Genomic DNA, 7,347 nt, shown 5'->3' with positions numbered 1-7,347 from the left:
TAGTCAGGAATTATAATTTGGGAAAAGTCTAACTAGTAAAATGTGAGCAAGTTATGTCACAATAACACAATAACAACAGATGTAAGTAATCTTAGGCTACTCATTAGAATGATATTCTCCACTGGATCTAGCTGCGCGACGCCTCACGTTGTGTTCTTTTTCTGAGGTAAATTCTGGGTTATTCCTCTCAGCGCGTCTTCTTCCAGAAACAAAAAGTAGCCGGACTACTGTGTTTGTTTCACGCGGAGGCGTAAACAACTGTCCGGAGGCGCCTTACGCGAAGGCGATGTGGCTCACGTGGATGTTTAGAATCTGAAAAGCTGCGATCGGCTCGTGGGCGTGACCGCATTAGAGATGATGAGTTGAGATGGGAAAATTGGACATCGCGTTGGTTTCATACTGCATGCATACTCACACTACATGCATACCGCGCCTGAGCCCAACTGAACCGTGCTCTGGCCCACCTCTTCCAACCGAGCCAGGGACAGCTAAACGAACTGGGCACGGATAAGATTGCCTGGTGTGAGTACACCCTTATTCTCCCGCATCCCGCACACATGAGTCTCTACCTGCCCGCACCTGCACTCGCCCATCAAGTGCTGTCCCGTGCCACACTCTGTTACGTTGGGTCCTGCGGGTCCCGCGATCATGCAGGTCTCTACTCGGAAGGTGCCTGTTATGTTATGATCGAGGCTCTGGACTCTGAGCATAACTTGTTTTTCTATAACAAACTATAAAATATTTTCTATAAAAACTATATAATTCCCTGGCACTGGCAAATAGCTTTGGTTTTATATTTAATTTGATTACATTAATGTTATAAATTGAGATTTACAAGAATTATTTTAACTGCTACTATGTTAAAGGAATACTTCTGTAAAAAAAGCACCTTATTTGTTTAAAGTGTTTGCAAACCCAATGTTATTGCACTTTTGTTCATATAGCAGTACTTTTAAATGACAAAAGTGCATAATGCACTACTTTTGAATTCATTATTGAATTTTGTGCATAACAATGCGATTAATTGAGATTAAAAAAATGTCATCGTTGCCCAGCACTAGTAAAAGCGCATTTTTCCATCTGAAAAATATATCTACATTACGACCTTTGCTCTCAATGGAAAATGCAGAAACGTTAATTTATGCGTTTATGACCTCAAGGTTAGATTATTGTAATGCTTTTTTTGGGTGGTTGCTTTGTGCATTAATAAACAAACTACAGCTGGTTCAAAATATAGCAGCTAAAGTTCTTACTAGAACCAAGAAGTATGACCATATTAGCCCGGTTCGGTCAACACTGCACTGGCTCCCTATTAAACATTGTATACATTTTAAAGTCTTGCTAATTACCTATAAAACCCAGATGGTTTAGCACGTCAGTATTTGAATAAGCTCTTATTGCATTATAGTCTTTCACGTCCACTACGATCTCAAAACTTTGGCCATTTGAAAATACCTAGAATAGATCAGAATAGAGATCAGGACAACTAGATGAGCTCCAGAGACAGATCCCCAGTGAACCTTGTCTACTAGATGGCCACCGGGACAAGACCACGGAAACAGATGAAGCAGCAGTACGTATCCAGACCAGATGGTGGATCAGCACCAAGAGAGGACCTCTACAGCCCTAAATGTCAACGGAGATCAGGACAACTAGATGAGCTCCAGAGACAGATCCCCAGTGAACCTTGTCTACTAGATGGCCACCGGGACAAGACCACGGAAACAGATGAATCCTCTGCACAATCTGACTTTGCTGCAGCCTGGAATTGAACTGCTGATTTCGTCTGGCCAGAGGAGAACTGGCCCCCTGACTGAGCCTGGTTTCTCCCAAGGTTTCTTCTCCATTCTGTCCCCGATGGAGTTTTGGTTCTTTGCCGCTGTCGCCTCTGGCTTGCTTAGTTGGGGACACTTCATTTCCAGCGATATCGTCGACTTGATTGCACAGATACCATTTAAACTGAACTGGATGATGACATCACTGAATTCAATGATGAACTGCCTTTAACTGAAAATTGAGTGTTTACTATTATCATTTTGCATTATTGACACACTATTTTCCTAATTAATGTCAAGTCACCATTATTTATATATCACTTTTACCAATACAGATTGTCAAAGCAACTGTACAGCATTAATTAGGAAAATAGTGCATCAATAATGCAAAGTGACAATGGTAAACACTAATTTTTCAGTTAAAGGCAGTTCATCATTGAATTCAGTGATGTCATCATCCAGCTCAGTTCAGTTTAAATAGTATCTGTGCAATCAAGTCAATGATATCACTGGAAATGAAGTGTCCCCAACTAAGCAAGCCAGAGTTGACAGCGGCAAGGAACCAAAACTTAATCGGTGACAGAATGGAGAAAAAACCTTGCGAGAAACCAGGCTCAGTCGGTGGGCCAGTTCTTCTCTGGCCAGACGAAACCAGCAGTTCAATTCCAGGCTGCAGCAAAGTCACATTGTGCAGAGGACTCAACTGGATCCTGTGGTCTGAGACAAGGTCTTTACTGGGGATCTGTATGTAACGGGAAGTCAGACTCGATACACAGGTGAGTTAGAATCAAACAGACAGGTTTATTGTTCATGATGGAGATGATCAAAGACTTCGTGAGTATTGCAGACTTAGAGTCTTGAACGGACTTGAAGAGGATACTGACAGTTATATTCTTGATTACCAGGTCGGAGGGAGACGGAGAGGATCGTGGTGTTTCCAGGAGCCGGTGTAACAGAGCTGGATGCAGGTAAGTAGACGGAGCACGCACACACACGCACACCAGCTTGAGTTTGTTTATTAAGCGTGCAGAACAACCACCCAATAAAGCATTACAATAATCTAACCTTGAGGTCATAAACGCATGGATTAACATTTCTGCATTTGACATTGAGAGCATAGGTCATAATTTAGATATATTTTTGAGATGGGAAAAATGCTTTTTTTTACAAATGCTAGAAACGTGGCTTTCTAAGGAAAGATTGCAATCATATAGCACACCTAGGTTCCTAACTGATGATGAGGAATTGACACAGCAGCCATCAAGTCTTAGACAGTGTTCTAGGTTATTACATGCAGAGTTTTTAGGTCCTATAATTAACACCTGTTTTTTCAGTATTTAGCAGTAAGAAATTACTTGTCATCCAGTTTTTAATATCGACTATGCTAGTTTTTCAAATTGGTATGTTTCGCCGGGCCGTGAAGCCTGTTTTTTCTGAGTAGAGCTGAGTATCATCAGCATAACAGTGAAAGCTAACACCGTGTTTCCTGATGATATCTCCCATTTTAGGAGCTTAGATGGAATAGGGTCTAACATACATATTGTTGGTTTAGATGATTTAACAAATTTATACAAATATTCCTCTCCTATAGTAGAGAATGAGTGGAATTGTTTCTCGGGTGATCTATAGCACACTATCTGATGCGATACTGTAGCTGACGGCTGCATGGTTACAGTTTTATCTCTAATATTATCGATCTTGGAAGTAAAGTAGTTCATAAAGTCATTACTTGCTGTGCTGTTGGGAAATGTCAACACCTGTTGATGCTTTATTTTTCATTAATTTAGCCACTGTATTGAATAAATATTTGGGGTTATGTTTATTTTCTTCTAAAAGAGACTAAAAGTAATCAGATCTAGCAGTTTTTAATGCTTTTCTGTAGGATAGGTTACTTTCCTGCCAAGCAATACGAAATACCTCTAGTTTTGTTTTCCTCCAGCTGCGCTCCATTTTCGGGGTTGCTCTCTTTAGGGTGCGAGTGTGCTCATTATACCATGGTGTCAGACTGTTTTCCTTAATCTTCCTTAAGCCTAAAGGAGCAACTGTATCTAAAATGCTAGAAGAGAGAGAGTCCATAGTTTCTGTTACATCATCAAGTTGTTCTGAGGTTTTGGATATGCTAAGGAATTGGGATAAATCAGGAAGATTACTTACAAAGCAGCCTTTTGTGGTAGAAGTGATGGTTCTATCATACTTGTAACAAGGAGTAGAATTGACAGTTTTAGCTATATGACGTTTGCACAAGACTAAATAATGATCTGAGATATCATCGCTTGGCTGCATAATTTCAACACCATCAACATCAATTCCATGTGACATTATTAAATCTAGAGTATGATTTTGACAATGAGTAGGTCCTGAGATGTGTTGTCTAACCCCAATAGAGTTCAGAATGTCTATGAATGCTGATCCCAATGCATCTTTTTCATTACCATCATGGATATTAAAATAATCAACAATTAAAACTTTATCTGCAGCCAGCACTAACTCGGATATAAAATCAGCACAGAGTTATACTTGAAGCCCGCCCTCTGAGAAATACTGAAAACATTGTTATAAATTGAAGCAACACCTCCCCCTTTACCTTTTGGACGTGGCTCATGTTTATAACAGTAATCTTGGGGGGTAGATCATCAGGTTTTAGCCAGGTTTCTGTCAAACAGAGCACATCTAGGTTATGATCAGTGCTCATATCATTTTAAAAAAGTGCTTTAGGTGAAAGAGTTTCTATGTGCTGAGAATTAACTGATTTCTGTGACATGAAGTGGCTAGCAGATGGTCGGTTTAGCCAGTCTGTCTGCTTCCTGACCTGGGCCCCAGTTAGTCAAGTACAAACTCTAAGACTATGTGCCATATTTCTAGACAGAAGAGCGGCACCACCCCAGGAGGGATGAAGACCATCTCTTTTCAACAGGTCAGGTCTGCCCCAAAAACTCGTCCAATCGTCTATGAAACCTATGTTATTCTGCGGGCACCACTTAGACATCCAGACATTGAGTGACAACAGTCTGCTATGTATCTCGTCACCACGGTAAGCAGGGAGGGAACCAGAGCATATTACAGTGTCTGACATCGTGCTTGCAAGTTCACACACCTCTTTAATGTTATTTTTAGTGATCTCCGACTGGCGAAGTCGAACATCATTAGTGCCAGCGTGAATAACAATCTTTACAATTTAGCATTAGCTAGCACTTTTAAATTTGCCAAGATGTCAGGCGCTCTGGCTCCCGGTAAACATTGGACTATGGTGGCTGGTGTCTCTATTTTCACGTTCTGTACAATAGAATTGTCAATAACTAGAGCACTTTGATCAGGTTTCTCAGTGGGTGCATCACTGAGTGGGGAGAACCTGTTTAATGTTTTGATTGGAACGGTAGAAAACCGTTCTTTTCTTTTTCTTTGTGTAGAAAAATAAAAAGTGTGTAGAAATTCTTTGCGTAATTGCGTAAAATTATGGTTGAACCCCTGATAACACATGGATTGTTGTACCGATCTCCTTGCTAAGTTTCTAGACGTTGATTGTTTTTTACATTGCTGTCTATGGGAGGGTCAGAAAGCTCTCAGAATGCATCAAAATATCTTAATTTGTGTTCTGAAGATGAACGGAGGTCTTACGGATTTAGAACGACATGAGGGTGAGTAATTAATGACAGAATTTTGATTTATGGGTGAACTATCCCTTTAAGTTGATCAACTAGATGAGCTCCATCTGTGCTAAATTGGTTGATTATCTGATCGTGCTCCTCCCGAACCTTGACAATAAAACATCATATAGGTAGAATCTATAGCTATTTGCACTTAGTGTAAATGGCATATCACTAAAAATACTGCTATTTTCACTTAGTGTAAATAGCATCCATCGCTGAGAAAATAAAATATGTTGACCGTGTAAATAGCATCTAATTGCTATTTGCACTTAGTGTAAATAGCATCTATCGCTAATAATACATATAATAACATAATATGTTAAAATCCCTTTAAAGTCAACTTCCAGTACAATTCCCGAAAGTGCACCAGAAATAGAGCCTATTCAAAGCTTTACTGGCATGTTGGGCAGTTTACTGTACTGTATTTACAAAACATTAAGTAATATATGGAACATTAAGCAAAGAGATCGTCCCGGTTACGTATGTAACCCTCGTTCCCTGAAGGAGGGAACGGAGACGTCATGTCGATAATAATCGATGAATTGGGATCTCGCTTAGAGAGACCAATCTACTTCGAGTGTACACTAAATGAGCCAATACACATTGGCATGCGATGATTGCATCCAGCTGCCGCTGATCGCAGCACGAGTATAACTAGGCAGCAGGTGCAAAGCATACTCAGGTTTTCACTGAGGAGCTGAATCGGTGACCCTGCCGCTCAGCAGTGGTACAGCAGCTGTGGCGACAGTAATGACCAATGAATTGGGATCCCTACAAAAATGCCATGGATGCTGCCCCTTCCCATGTCCTGTGGGTCGCCGTGATTTTGCCAAGTAAGACATGTTCCTGGATCAACATTACTGTCCAAAAATATAGACTAAACCCAATCCCTACCCCTAAACCTAACCCTACCCATAATTTATTCCTAAAATCAGTGTGAAATGATAGCTGATTAACAAGGGTGTAGAAGCACCTAACCCTGATTTTAAGCCTAAAACAGACATTTCCTGAAAAGTTATCCCTCAATTCTGATTGGTTAATTGGAATGCTGTTCCAGGATCAACAATGATGTTGATCCAGGAACATGTTGTACTTGGTGAAATCATGGTCACCATCCTGTACAAGCCTCCTGCGCCCCCTTTTCGTAGGCCGGGGCTTGCAACAAGAAGGCCAGTCACTGTTGTTGTAGCACTACCCACTCAGTGAGAATGGATAACACTGGGAAAATGTACCTGTTCCACTTGGAACTCTGGCTGCCGAGGGGATGGAGGAGCTCAACAGGGTCTACAGTACGGACTCTCTGGAGCGGTTTTAGCAAGCCGACATTAAACTGGGGCCTCTCAGAGCTTATACCCATTTGAGGTGAAAACACAGGAGGATACTAGCTCCACACGAAGGTTATAGAATCTAGCGAACGTGTTGGGGGTCGCCCAGCCCACAAGCTCTACAAAAATCTGTCAGTGAGGTGCCATGAGCCAGCACCCAGGAGGATGCAACACTTCTAGTAGACTGCGCTCGCAACCTGAATGGGCAGGGCACACCCTGTGTCTGATAAGCCAGGATGATGACATCCACTATCCAGTGGGCCATCCTCTGCTTGGAGACGGCCTTCCCAGTCTGCCGGCCTCCATAACAGACAAAGAGCTGATCTGAGGCCCTGAAGCATTGTGGGACACCGTCTATGTACCATCTTAAGGCTCGGACGTGACAAAGAAAAGCTAGGGCTGGGTCTGCCTCCTCCGGGGGCAGCGCTTGCAGTCTCACCACCTGATCCCTGAAGGAAGTAGTGGGAACCTTGGGCACATAGCCGGGGCCTCAGGATAACCTTGGAGTCAGCTGGCCCAAACTCTAGGCACGATTCGTCAACCGAACATGCGTGCAGGTCCTCTACCCTCTTGATGGAGGCCAGTGCAAGCAGGAGTAGA

This window comes from Sinocyclocheilus grahami, unplaced genomic scaffold (assembly GCF_001515645.1).
Source record: "Sinocyclocheilus grahami isolate Dianchi unplaced genomic scaffold, SAMN03320097.WGS_v1.1 scaffold1501.1, whole genome shotgun sequence".
NCBI lineage: Eukaryota > Metazoa > Chordata > Actinopteri > Cypriniformes > Cyprinidae > Sinocyclocheilus > Sinocyclocheilus grahami.
Note: the sequence above shows the minus strand (reverse complement) of the source record.